This window comes from Oncorhynchus kisutch, unplaced genomic scaffold (assembly GCF_002021735.2).
Source record: "Oncorhynchus kisutch isolate 150728-3 unplaced genomic scaffold, Okis_V2 scaffold857, whole genome shotgun sequence".
Lineage (NCBI taxonomy): Eukaryota > Metazoa > Chordata > Actinopteri > Salmoniformes > Salmonidae > Oncorhynchus > Oncorhynchus kisutch.
In genome coordinates, this window is record NW_022262802.1 from 100001 (window position 1) to 114489 (window position 14489).

Consider the following 14489-nt stretch of genomic DNA (forward strand, 5'->3'; position numbering starts at 1 on the left):
ACAGAGTTAACGAAGACTGGGACAACCATACCATTACACAGAGTTTCTGAAGTATGTCTGTACTGCAGCCTGTGTGTTATTCTGTGATCAGGAGGGACAGTAGTGTAGTAGGTCTTGCGGGGGTTAGGAGTGGTAGCTAGTATCTATCTCTGGATTTCAACACCTGTCTGTTTCTATTTGGGTTTACAGTTGTCACAGCGACACGAGGTCTGACCTACTGGTAACTGCCAGAGTAAAGGAAACATTTGACTAAATGAGGGATACAAAGTCATATTGAAAACAGGTGCTTCCACATATTGAAAGCAGGTGTGGTTCCTGAGTTAATTAAGCAAATAACATCCCATCATGCTTAGGGGTCATGTATTAAAATTCCCCCAGTTGTCCATTATTTAGGCTATACCATGGCTGGAAGAAGAGATCTCAGTGGCTTTGGAAAGGGAGATAAGTGAGATTCTGGAGCGCCACCTGAGACAGTGTTTTCCACCACCGTCAACAAAACACCAAAAACATGGAATTTTCTGGTGGAAGAACGAGGTCACATCCCTCCAGTAGAGTTCCAGACCCTTGTAGAATCCATGTCGAGGTGCATTGAAGCTGTTCTGGCTGCTGGTGACCCAACTCCCTATTAACACACTATACGTTGGTGTTTCCTTTATCTTGGTGTTTACATTATGTTGGGGTTTCCTTTATCTTGGTGTTTACATTCTGTTGGTGTTTCCTTTATCTTGGTGTTTACATTATGATGGTGTTTCCTTTATCTTGGTGTTTACATTCTGTTGGTGTTTCCTTTATCTTGGTGTTTACATTATGTTAGTGTTTCCTTTATCTTGGTGTTTACATTACGTTGGGGTTTCCTTTATCTTGGTGTTTACATTATATTGGTGTTTCCTTTATCTTGGTGTTTACATTATATTGGAGTTTCCTTTATCTTGGTGTTTACATTATGTCGGTGTTTCCTTTATCTTGGTGTTTACATTACATTGGGGTTTCCTTTATCTTGGTGTTTACATTACATTGGGGTTTCCTTTATCTTGGTGTTTACATTATGTTGGTGTTTCCTTTATCTTGGTGTTTACATTATGTTGGTGTTTCCTTTATCTTGGTGTTTACATTACATTGGGGTTTCCTTTATCTTGGTGTTTACATTACATTGGGGTTTCCTTTATCTTGGTGTTTACATTATGTTGGGGTTTCCTTTATCTTGGTGTTTACATTACGGTGGAGTTTCCTTTATCTTGGTGTTTACATTATGTTGGTGTTTCCTTTATCTTGGTGTTTACATTAAGTTGGGGTTTCCTTTATCTTGGTGTTTACATTATGTTGGTGTTTCCTTTATCTTGGTGTTTACATTAAGTTGGGGTTTCCTTTATCTTGGTGTTTACATTCGGTTGGTGTTTTCTTTATCTTGGTGTTTACATTATTTTTGGTGGGCACACACACACACACACACACACACACCAACTCTTGGCTTGGTGTGTGTGAGACCTGCGTAGCCTTCACACACTGACAGTCAGTCAACACACACATAAATCCCCATGACACACACACACACACTGAGTCTGCCAGCCGTACTGTAGGTCAAACTAGCTGTCTGATTACAACTGGGAATCAGTCCTGTACAGTCAGTGATACAAACTACTGACAGTTGAAAACAATGTCTGGATTGTCTAAACAACAATAGAATAGACGTTTCATAAGATAAGCTTACTGCCCTACTTCACTACCAACCTCTACACAGGTACAAGGCCTACTTCACTACCAACCTCTACACAGGTACAAGGCCTACTTCACTACCAACCTCTACACAGATACAAGGCCTACTTCACTACCAACCTCTACACAGGTACAAGGCATACTTCACTACCAACCTCTACACAGGTACAAGGCCTACTTCACTACCAACCTCTACACAGGTACAAGGCCTACTTCACTACCAACCTCTACACAGGTACAAGGCCTACTTCACTACCAACCTCTACACAGGTACAAGGCCTACTTCACTACCAACCTCTACACAGGTACAAGGCCTACTTCTACACAGCTACAAGGCCTACTTCACTACCAACCTCTACACAGGTACAAGGACTACTTCACTACCAACCTCTACACAGGTACAAGGCCTACTTCACTACCAACCTCTACACAGGTACAAGGCCTACTTCACTACCAACCTCTACACAGCTACAAGGCCTACTTCACAACCAACCTCTACACAGCTGCAAGGCCTACTTCACTACCAACCTCTACACAGGTACAAGTTCTACTTCACTACCAACCTCTACACAGGTACAAGACCTACTTCACTACCAACCTCTACACAGGTACAAGGCCTACTTCACTACCAACCTCTACACAGGTACAAGGCCTACTTCTACACAGGTACAAGGCCTACTTCACTACCAACCTCTACACAGGTACACGGCCTACTTCTACACAGGTACAAGGTCTACTTCTACACAGCTACAAGGCCTACTTCACTACCAACCTCTACACAGGTACAAGGCCTACTTCACTACCAACCTCTACACAGCTACAAGTCCTACTTCACTACCAACCTCTACACAGGTACAAGGCCTACTTCACTACCAACCTCTACACAGGTACAAGGCCTACTTCACTACCAACCTCTACACAGGTACAAGGCCTACTTCTACACAGGTACAAGGCCTACTTCTACACAGCTACAAGGCCTACTTCACTACCAACCTCTACACAGCTACAAGGCCTACTTCACTACCAACCTCTACACAGCTACAAGGCCTACTTCTACACAGCTACAAGGCCTACTTCATTACCAACCTCTACACAGGTACAAGGCCTACTTCACTACCAACCTCTACACAGGTACAAGGCCTACTTCTACACAGGTACAAGGCCTACTTCTACACAGCTACAAGGCCTACTTCACTACCAACCTCTACACAGGTACAAGGCCTACTTCACTACCAACCTCTACACAGCTACAAGTCCTACTTCACTACCAACCTCTACACAGGTACAAGGCCTACTTCACTACCAACCTCTACACAGGTACAAGGCCTACTTCACTACCAACCTCTACACAGGTACAAGGCCTACTTCACTACCAACCTCTACACAGGTACAAGGCCTACTTCTACACAGGCACAAGGCCTACTTCTACACAGCTACAAGGCCTACTTCACTACCAACCTCTACACAGCTACAAGGCCTACTTCACTACCAACCTCTACACAGGTACAAGGCCTACTTCACTACCAACCTCTACACAGCTACAAGGCCTACTTCACTACCAACCTCTACACAGGTACAGGCCTACTTCACTACCAACCTCAACACAGGTACAAGGCCTACTTCACTACCAACCTCTACACAGGTACAAGGCCTACTTCACTACCAACCTCTACACAGGTACAAGGCCTACTTCACTACCACCCTCTACACAGGTACAAGGCCTACTTCACTACCAACCTCTACACAGGTACAAGGCCTACTTCACTACCAACCTCTACACAGGTACAAGGCCTACTTCACTACCAACCTCTACACAGGTACAAGGCCTACTTCACTACCAACCTCTACACAGGTACAAGGCCTACTTCACTACCAACCTCTACACAGCTACAAGGCCTACTTCACTACCAACCTCTACACAGGTACAAGGCCTACTTCACTACCAACCTCTACACAGGTACAAGGCCTACTTCACTACCAACCTCTACACAGGTACAAGGCCTACTTCACTACCAACCTCAACACAGGTACAAGCCTACTTCACAACCAACCTCTACACAGGTACAAGGCCTACTTCACTACCAACCTCTACACAGGTACAAGGCCTACTTCACTACCAACCTCTACACAGGTACAAGGCCTACTTCACTACCAACCTCTACACAGGTACAAGGCCTACTTCACTACCAACCTCTACACAGGTACAAGGCCTACTTCACTACCAACCTCAACACAGGTACAAGCCTACTTCACAACCAACCTCTACACAGGTACAAGGCCTACTTCACTACCAACCTCTACACAGGTACAAGGCCTACTTCACTACCAACCTCTACACAGGTACAAGGCCTACTTCACTACCAACCTCTACACAGGTACAAGGCCTACTTCACTACCAACCTCTACACAGGTACAAGGCCTACTTCACTACCAACCTCAACACAGGTACAAGCCTACTTCACAACCAACCTCTACACAGGTACAAGGCCTACTTCACTACCAACCTCTACACAGGTACAAGGCCTACTTCACTACCAACCTCTACACAGGTACAAGGCCTACTTCACTACCAACCTCTACACAGGTACAAGGCCTACTTCACTACCAACCTCTACACAGGTACAAGGCCTACTTCACTACCAACCTCTACACAGGTACAAGGCCTACTTCACTACCAACCTCTACATAGGTACAAGGCCTACTTCACTACCAACCTCTACACAGGTACAAGGCCTACTTCACTACCAACCTCTACACAGGTACAAGGCCTACTTCACTACCAACCTCTACATAGGTACAAGGCCTACTTCACTACCAACCTCTACACAGGTACAAGGCCTACTTCACTACCAACCTCTACACAGGTACAAGGCCTACTTCACTACCAACCTCTACTCAGGTGCAAGGACTACTTCACTACCACCCTCTACACAGGTACAAGGCCTACTTCACTACCAACCTCAACACAGGTACAAGGCCTACTTCACAACCAACCTCTACACAGGTACAAGGCCTACTTCACTACCAACCTCAACACAGGTACAAGGCCTACTTCACTACCAACCTCAACACAGGTACAAGGCCTACTTCACTACCAACCTCTACACAGGTACAAGGCTTACTTCACTACCAACCTCTACACAGGTACAAGGCCTACTTCACTACCAACCTCTACACAGGTACAAGGCCTACTTCTACACAGGTACATGGTGAAATAACCAATAACACACTGTGTGTGTGTGTGTGTGTCTTCCTCAGCTGTGCATAGGAAACAAGGTGACATTTGGACTCCTTGGAGGCTTCCCTCAAGTTCAACCTTGTTCTTCAGCAACACCAAGGTTACGTCGCAAATGACCCTCCTACTCCCTATCTAGTGAACTACTTTTGACCAGGAGCCATTCTGGACGCACTCCTAGACGTGCCGGTGGGGGCCTAGTCGGGAATAGTTCTCTCGCTAAATGTCAGCTGACTGTTCCAACTATACTAATTGTATGGTTTCATTGTTTCAAAATCAGACAGATGGAATACGCGTTATAAACTGCAATATAATGGTTTGTTATAAAGAGAGATGAGGCGCGAATGTCCAAACCGCAATGTTTTCAGGAAATAGTGAATTTACCAAATGTTCTATGAAATGATGCTGCCTACCTATCAGATAAACAATGAAATACAAATAAATATGACATTCTAACTGTATACAAACAGACATCAATAAACGCAAGCGGAACGCGCCGTGAGGCTAAACTAATCAACAATATCATTTTACGCACGATCGGGATCAATTTACGCACCGTGTCGCGCGTTAATAACTTCCGACTTCAGTGAAATAAAGATCATATCAGATGAAGAAGTCCTTCTATCAACATCTTCCGAACTTCCACAATGATCTCTGTAACGAACCGACACTTTCCCGGAGACGTACCCGGTTCCGTCTCACCTTTTCTCGGCACTTGGTTAGCTCGATGTAGGTGAAGTGCTGGGCCGATGCGGCATTGTGGAGAGTGTGTGTGTGTGTGTGTGTGGTCCGTGCAGTAAAGGCTACCAAACTCAGTCGATCTGTTTGGTGACAGTCTCTCTCTCTCTCACACACACACACACACACACACACACACACACACACACGATATTCTGTCAGTTTGGAAGGTCTGCCACTCCCCTGAACGGGAGATATAAATAGATCGCAGGACGACCGCTGCCTTTTTCTTTCTCTCTACTTCTCGCTCGTGTCTCTAAACAAGTGCAGAGTAGGCTTAAAAAGTTATATATGATGATTATTATATATCATATTCTTGATCCTTTAACAAAAATGTATCAGACACTCTTATCCAGACTAGTGAGTTCATACATTTTTCATTATTGGTCCCCCCCCCCCCTCCCCCTCCCCCACACACCGTGGGATTCGAACCCACAACGTTGACGTTGCGATCGCCATGCTCTTCAGAACGCACGCAAGCCCAAAACGGAAGTGATAATCTGGATAAGTACGCAACAAAAGTTGAAGCATTCACTTTCTGCTTCCATTTCTGTCCAGCCGTTTACTCAAATACAGTTTAAACGCAGACGTTCGATAAATCCAAACGGTTTCAATAGGATATGAACGAAAAATGCAAAGAAGCGTCAGCAACTTTCGGTTCTTTAAAAGGCCAACAGGTGATAAAGGCAATCCACTTTAGTTCGAGGTTTCTTTACATCTTTCATGTAGGGACCGTGTGGTTATAGGGTAGCGTAGGCTCACCCGAAACAACACGTCCTATATATTCATCTGTATGGGGGCGTTCCACCAAGTCGGTGCGTGTAATCGTGTCTTGTTGTCACCTAATTTTTATATTCTGCCATAAAGAGGACAGGGAAGTGAACAAGTGCAGCACATTTAGAGAGGAATGAGAGATAATTGTCTAAGGGAGTAGATGACCTGGTCTCTAACCAACACTCCCCAGGTGTCTAGGGGAGTAGATGACCTGGTCTCTGACCAACACTCCCCAGGTGTCTAGGGGAGTAGATGACCTGGTCTCTGACCAACACTCCCCAGGTGTCTAGGGGAGTAGATGACCTGGTCTCTGACCAACACTCCCCAGGTGTCTAGGGGAGTAGATGACCAGGTCTCTGACCAACACTCCCCAGGTGTCTAGGGGAGTAGATGACCTGGTCTCTGACCAACACTCCCCAGGTGTCTAGGGGAGTAGATGACCTGGTCTCTGACCAACACTCCCCAGGTGTCTAGGGGAGTAGATGACCTGGTCTCTGACCAACACTCCCCAGGTGTCTAGGGGAGTAGATGACCAGGTCTCTGACCAACACTCCCCAGGTGTCTAAGGGAGTAGATGACCTGGTCTCTGACCAACACTCCCCAGGTGTCTAAGGGAGTAGATGACCTGGTCTCTGACCAACACTCCCCAGGTGTCTAGGGGAGTAGATGACCTGGTCTCTGACCAACACTCCCCAGGTGTCTAGGGGAGTAGATGACCTGGTCTCTGACCAACACTCCCCAGGTGTCTAGGGGAGTAGATGACCTGGTCTCTGACCAACACTCCCCAGGTGTCTAGGGGAGTAGATGACCTGGTCTCTGACCAACACTCCCCAGGTGTCTAGGGGAGTAGATGACCAGGTCTCTGACCAACACTCCCCAGGTGTCTAAGGGAGTAGATGACCTGGTCTCTGACCAACACTCCCCAGGTGTCTAGGGGAGTAGATGACCTGGTCTCTGACCAACACTCCCCAGGTGTCTAGGGGAGTAGATGACCTGGTCTCTGACCAACACTCCCCAGGTGTCTAGGGGAGTAGATGACCTGGTCTCTGACCAACACTCCCCAGGTGTCTAGGGGAGTAGATGACCAGGTCTCTGACCAACACTCCCCAGGTGTCTAAGGGAGTAGATGACCTGGTCTCTGACCAACACTCCCCAGGTGTCTAAGGGAGTAGATGACCTGGTCTCTGACCAACACTCCCCAGGTGTCTAGGGGAGTAGATGACCTGGTCTCTGACCAACACTCCCCAGGTGTCTAAGGGAGTAGATGACCTGGTCTCTGACCAACACTCCCCAGGTGTCTAGGGGAGTAGATGACCTGGTCTCTGACCAACACTCCCCAGGTGTCTAGGGGAGTAGATGACCTGGTCTCTGACCAACACTCCCCAGGTGTCTAGGGGAGTAGATGACCTGGTCTCTGACCAACACTCCCCAGGTGTCTAGGGGAGTAGATGACCAGGTCTCTGACCAACACTCCCCAGGTGTCTAAGGGAGTAGATGACCTGGTCTCTGACCAACACTCCCCAGGTGTCTAGGGAGTAGATGACCAGGTCTCTGACCAACATTCCCCAGGTGTCTAAGGGAGTAGATGACCTGGTCTCTGACCAACACTCCCCAGGTGTCTAGGGGAGTAGATGACCTGGTCTCTGACCAACACTCCCCAGGTGTCTAGGGGAGTAGATGACCTGGTCTCTGACCAACACTCCCCAGGTGTCTAAGGGAGTAGATGACCTGGTCTCTGACCAACACTCCCCAGGTGTCTAAGGGAGTAGATGACCTGGTCTCTGACCAACACTCCCCAGGTGTCTAGGGGAGTAGATGACCTGGTCTCTGACCAACACTCCCCAGGTGTCTAGGGGAGTAGATGACCTGGTCTCTGACCAACACTCCCCAGGTGTCTAGGGGAGTAGATGACCTGGTCTCTGACCAACACTCCCCAGGTGTCTAGGGGAGTAGATGACCAGGTCTCCGACCAACACTCCCCAGGTGTCTAGGGGAGTAGATGACCTGGTCTCTGACCAACACTCCCCAGGTGTCTAGGGGAGTAGATGACCTGGTCTCTGACCAACACTCCCCAGGTGTCTAGGTGAGTAGATGACCAGGTCTCTGACCAACACTCCCCAGGTGTCTAAGGGAGTAGATGACCTGGTCTCTGACCAACACTCCCCAGGTGTCTAAGGGAGTAGATGACCTGGTCTCTGACCAACACTCCCCAGGTGTCTAGGGGAGTAGATGACCTGGTCTCTGACCAACACTCCCCAGGTGTCTAAGGGAGTAGATGACCTGGTCTCTGACCAACACTCCCCAGGTGTCTAGGGGAGTAGATGACCAGGTCTCTGACCAACACTCCCCAGGTGTCTAGGGGAGTAGATGACCTGGTCTCTGACCAACACTCCCCAGGTGTCTAGGGGAGTAGATGACCTGGTCTCTGACCAACACTCCCCAGGTGTCTAGGGGAGTAGATGACCTGGTCTCTGACCAACACTCCCCAGGTGTCTAAGGGAGTAGATGACCTGGTCTCTGACCAACACTCCCCAGGTGTCTAGGGGAGTAGATGACCTGGTCTCTGACCAACACTCCCCAGGTGTCTAGTGTGTAATTGAACGTCTGCAATGTTGTTGCTCAGTGATTCATTTACATGTAGTTTTTAAAAAACATCTAATTGACTGAATTTGTTCAATTATTTTAATTCCATTTCTGTTTTTCTGTGACCTCAATGCGCACTTTGCCCAGTTTCTCTAGAGATAAATCAGACCCAGCCTGAACTGTGTGATGTAGTAGGGAGTTGTAGTTTCTCTAGAGATAAATCAGATCCAGCCTGAACTGTGTGATGTAGTAGGGAGTTGTAGTTTCTCTAGAGATAAATCAGAACCAGACTGAACTGTGTGATGTAGTAGGGAGTTGTAGTTTCTCTAGAGATAAATCAGATCCATCCTGAACTGTGTGATGTAGTAGGGAGTTGTAGTTTCTCTAGAGAGAAATCAGAACCAGACTGAACTGTGTGATGTAGTAGGGAGTTGTAGTTTCTCTAGAGATAAATCAGATCCATCCTGAACTGTGTGATGTAGTAGGGAGTTGTAGTTTCTCTAGAGATAAATCAGATCCAGCCTGAACTGTGCAACTAGGGAGTTGTAGTTTCCAACGGACCAATAGACTACATAGTGCAGTGCAGGAAAAAGTGGTAATTAACTACAATGACCATAATCCATTGCGCTCCTTCTTATCCGGTTTGTGTGTTTATTTTACGCCTGCTACATTACATTGGAGAGAAGAGACAGAAGAACGCTTGGTGGAGAGAAATAGAGAACAGCTGCTTCCTGAGGTATCTCTACCTGAGAATACACTGGGTGGACAAAACATTAGGAACACCTGCTCTCTCCATGACGCAGACTGACCAGGTGAATCCAGGTGAAAGCTATGATCCCTTATTGATGTCACCTGTTAAATCCACTTCAATCAGTGTAGATGAAGGAGATGAGATAACTGAGACATGGATTGTGTATGTTTTGCCATTCAGCGGGTGAATGGACAAGACAAAATATTTAAGTACCTCGGAACAGGGTGTGGTAGTAGGTGCATCTGTTTGAGTGTGTCCAGAACTGCAACGATACAGTTTCCCTGTGTGAGACTTACACAAGAAGACTCCCAGCTCTTAGAGACTTACCCAAGAAGACTCCCAGATGTAATGACTCTTAGAGACTTACCCAAGAAGACTCCCAGATGTAATGACTCTTAGAGACTTACCCAAGAAGACTCCCCGCTGTAATGACTCCTAGAGACTTATCCAAGAAGACTCCCAGCTGTAATGACTCTTAGAGACTTGCCCAAGAAGATTCCCAGCTCTTAAAGACTTACCCAAGAAGACTCCCAGATGTAATGACTCTTAGAGACTTACCCAGAAAGACTCCCGGCTGTAATGACTCCTAGAGACTTACCCAGGAAGACTCCCAGATGTTATGACTCCTAGAGACTTACCCAGGAAGACTCCCAGATGTAACGACTCCTAGAGACTTACGCAGGAAGACTCCCAGATGTAATGACTCCTAGAGACGTACCCAGAAAGACTCCCAGCTGTAATCCCTGCCAATGGGTTTCTAACATGTATTGACTCATAGAGACGTACCCAGGAAGACTCCCAGCTGTAATCCCCGCCAATGGGTTTCTAACAGGTATTGACTCCTAGAGACGTACCCAGAAAGACTCCCAGCTGTAATCCCTGCCAATGGGTTTCTAACATGTAATGACTCATAGAGACTTACCCAGGAAGACCCCCAGCTGTAATCACTCCTAGAGACGTACCCAGAAAGACTCCCAGCTGTAATCCCTGCCAATGGGTTTATAACATGTATTGACTCCTAAAGACGTACCCAGAAAGACTCCCAGCTGTAATGACTCATAGAGACGTACCCAGAAAGACTCCCAGCTGTAATCCCTGCCAATGGGTTTCTAACATGTATTGACTCATAGAGACTTACCCAGGAAGACTCCCAGCTGTAATCCCTGCCAATGGGTTTCTAACATGTATTGACTCATAGAGACTTACCCAGGGAGACTCCCAGCTGTAATGACTCATAGAGACGTACCCAGAAAGACTCCCAGCTGTAATCCCTGCCAATGGGTTTCTAACATGTAAAGACTCAGGGAGACGTACCCTGGAAGACTCCCAGCTGTAATCCCTGCCAATGGGTTTCTAACATGTATTGACTCATAGAGACGTACCCAGGAAGACTCCCAGCTGTAATCCCTGCCAATGGGTTTCTAACATGTATTGACTCATAGAGACGTACCCAGAAAGACTCCAGCTGTAATGACTCCTGGAGACGTACCAAGAAAGACTCCCAGCTGTAATGACTCCTAGAGACGTACCCAGCTGTAATCCCTGCCAATGGGTTTCTAACATGTATTGACTCATAGAGACGTACCCAGAAAGACTCCCAGGTGTAATGACTCCTGGAGACGTACCCAGAAAGACTCCCAGCTGTAATCCCTGCCAATGGGTTTCTAACATGTATTGACTCCTAGAGACGTACCCAGGAAGACTCCCAGCTGTAATCCCTGCCAATGGGTTTCTAACATGTAATGACTCCTAGAGACGTACCCAGAAAGACTCCCAGCTGTAATTACTCCTAGAGACGTACCCAGCTGTAATCCCTGCCAATGGGTTTCTAACATGTATTGACTCCTAGAGACGTACCCAGGAAGACTCCCAGCTGTATTGACTCCTAGAGACGTACCCAGCTGTAATCCCTGCCAATGGGTTTCTAACATGTATTGACTCATAGAGACGTACCCAGCTGTAATCCCTGCCAATGGGTTTCTAACATGTATTGACTCATAGAGACGTACCCGGGAAGACTCCCAGCTGTAATTACTCCTAGAGACGTACCCAGCTGTAATCCCTGCCAATGGGTTTCTAACATGTATTGACTCATAGAGACTTACCCAGAAAGACTCCCAGCTGTAATCCCTGCCAGTGGGTTTCTAACATGTATTGACTCATAGAGACGTACCCAGGAAGACTCCCAGCTGTAATTACTCCTAGAGACGTACCCAGCTGTAATCCCTGCCAATGGGTTTCTAACATGTATTGACTCATAGAGACTTACCCAGGAAGACTCCCAGCTGTAATGACTCATAGAGACTTACCCAGGAAGACTCCCAGCTGTAATGACTCATAGAGACGTACCCAGAAAGACTCCCAGCTGTAATCCCTGCCAATGGGTTTCTAACATGTATTGACTCATAGAGACTTACCCAGGGAGACTCCCAGCTGTAATGACTCATAGAGACTTACCCAGGAAGACTCCCAGCTGTAATGACTCATAGAGACGTACCCAGAAAGACTCCAAGCTGTAATCCCTGCCAATGGGTTTCTAACATGTATTGACTCAGAGACTTACCCAGGGAGACTCCCAGCTGTAATCCCTGCCAATGGGTTTCTAACATGTATTGACTCCTAGAGACTTACCCGGAAAGACTCCCAGCTGTAATCCCTGCCAATGGGTTTCTAACATGTAATGACTCCTAGAGACGTACCCAGAAAGACTCCCAGCTGTAATCCCTGCCAATGGGTTTCTAACATGTATTGACTCCTAGAGACGTACCCTGGAAGACTCCCAGCTGTAATCCCTGCCAATGGGTTTCTAACATGTAATGACTCCTAGAGACGTACCCAGAAAGACTCCCAGCTGTAATCCCTGCCAATGGGTTTCTAACATGTATTGACTCATAGCGACGTACCCAGGAAGACTCCCAGCTGTAATCCCTGCCAATGGGTTTCTAACATGTATTGACTCCTAGAGACGTACCCAGAAAGACTCCCAGCTGTAATCCCTGCCAATGGGTTTCTAACATGTATTGACTCATAGCGACGTACCCAGGAAGACTCCCAGCTGTAATCCCTGCCAATGGGTTTCTAACATGTATTGACTCCTAGAGACGTACCCAGGAAGACTCCCAGCTGTAATCACTCTTACCCAGAAAGACTCCCAGCTGTAATCCCTGCCAATGGGATTCTAACATGTATTGACTCCTAGAGACGTACCCAGGAAGACTCCCAGCTGTAATCACTCTTACCCAGAAAGACTCCCAGCTGTAATCCCTGCCAATGGGTTTCTAACATGTATTGACTCCTAGAGACGTACCCAGGAAGACTCCCAGCTGTAATCCCTGCCAATGGGTTTCTAACATGTATTGACTCATAGCGACGTACCCAGGAAGACTCCCAGCTGTAATCCCTGCCAATGGGTTTCTAACATGTATTGACTCCTAGAGACGTACCCAGGAAGACTCCCAGCTGTAATCACTCTTACCCAGAAAGACTCCCAGCTGTAATCCCTGCCAATGGGTTTCTAACATGTATTGACTCCTAGAGACGTACCCAGGAAGACTCACAGCTGTAATCACTCTTACCCAGAAAGACTCCCAGCTGTAATCCCTGCCAATGGGATTCTAACATGTATTGACTCATAGCGACGTACCCAGGAAGACTCACAGCTGTAATCACTCTTACCCAGAAAGACTCCCAGCTGTAATCCCTGCCAATGGGTTTCTAACATGTATTGACTCCTAGAGACGTACCCAGGAAGACTCCCAGCTGTAATCCCTGCCAATGGGTTTCTAACATGTATTGACTCATAGCGACGTACCCAGGAAGACTCCCAGCTGTAATCCCTGCCAATGGGATTCTAACATGTATTGACTCAGGGAGGAAGGAGGGAGGGTGAATACGTATCTAATAATCAAAGGTATATTAGTTATATGTAGTTTTCAGTCATTTGTAATAAATGTTCAGATTTTTTTTTCTTTAGACCACTTTTGAGAGAATATTTTTGTGTTGATTGTTGACCGAGAAAAATAACAATTCAATCCATTTTATTTCCTCTTTGTAACAGAATGTGTAAAGGAGGAGTGAGAATACTTCCTGAAGGCAGTAATATACACAACAACTGAAGTATTTCATTCATTATTAGTAGTTTATTCATTATTAGTATTTTATTCATTATTAGTATTTTATTCATTATTAGTATTTTATTCATTATTAGTATTTCATTCATTAGTATTTCATTCATTATTAGTATTTTATTCATTAGTATTTCATTCATTATTAGTATTTTATTCATTATTAGTATTTTATTCATTATTAGTATTTTATTCATTATTAGTATTTTATTCATTATTAGTATTTTATTCATTAGTAGTATTTTATTCATTATTGGTATTTTATTCATCATTAGTATTTCATTCATTATTAGTATTTTATTCATTAGTATTTCATTCATTATTAGTATTTTATTCATTATTAGTATTTTATTAATGTGAATAAATGATGGTTATTAAGTGATCAGCAGTACTGGACAGTCACTACCATCATGGGACTTATTAGTTGTTTTATTCAGTGTTACAGCATTCAACACACACAAAGGGCATTTAATGTAATAATAAAATGATAAGTAATCCAAACAGAAAATCAGACAGTATTAGTAGTCGGCCTGGAACGCACCCGTAATCTGACAGGACTATAACACAGCCT

The 14489-nt window shown here is 45.9% G+C and overlaps 1 protein-coding gene across 3 annotated transcripts in view; it reads right to left on the reverse strand.

Moving 5' to 3' along the window:
- The window catches only part of LOC116362655 (vegetative cell wall protein gp1-like), a 7307-nt gene extending 1453 nt beyond the window's left edge, over positions 1-5854 (reverse strand). Inside the window, exon 1 of one of the 3 annotated variants that reach the window (XM_031816711.1) lies at positions 5636-5854. The gene's annotated coding sequence lies outside the window, so the exon portion shown is untranslated. The other 2 variants (XM_031816709.1, XM_031816710.1) reach the window with 2 other exon arrangements.
- Positions 5855-14489: the final 8635 nt, after the last annotated feature.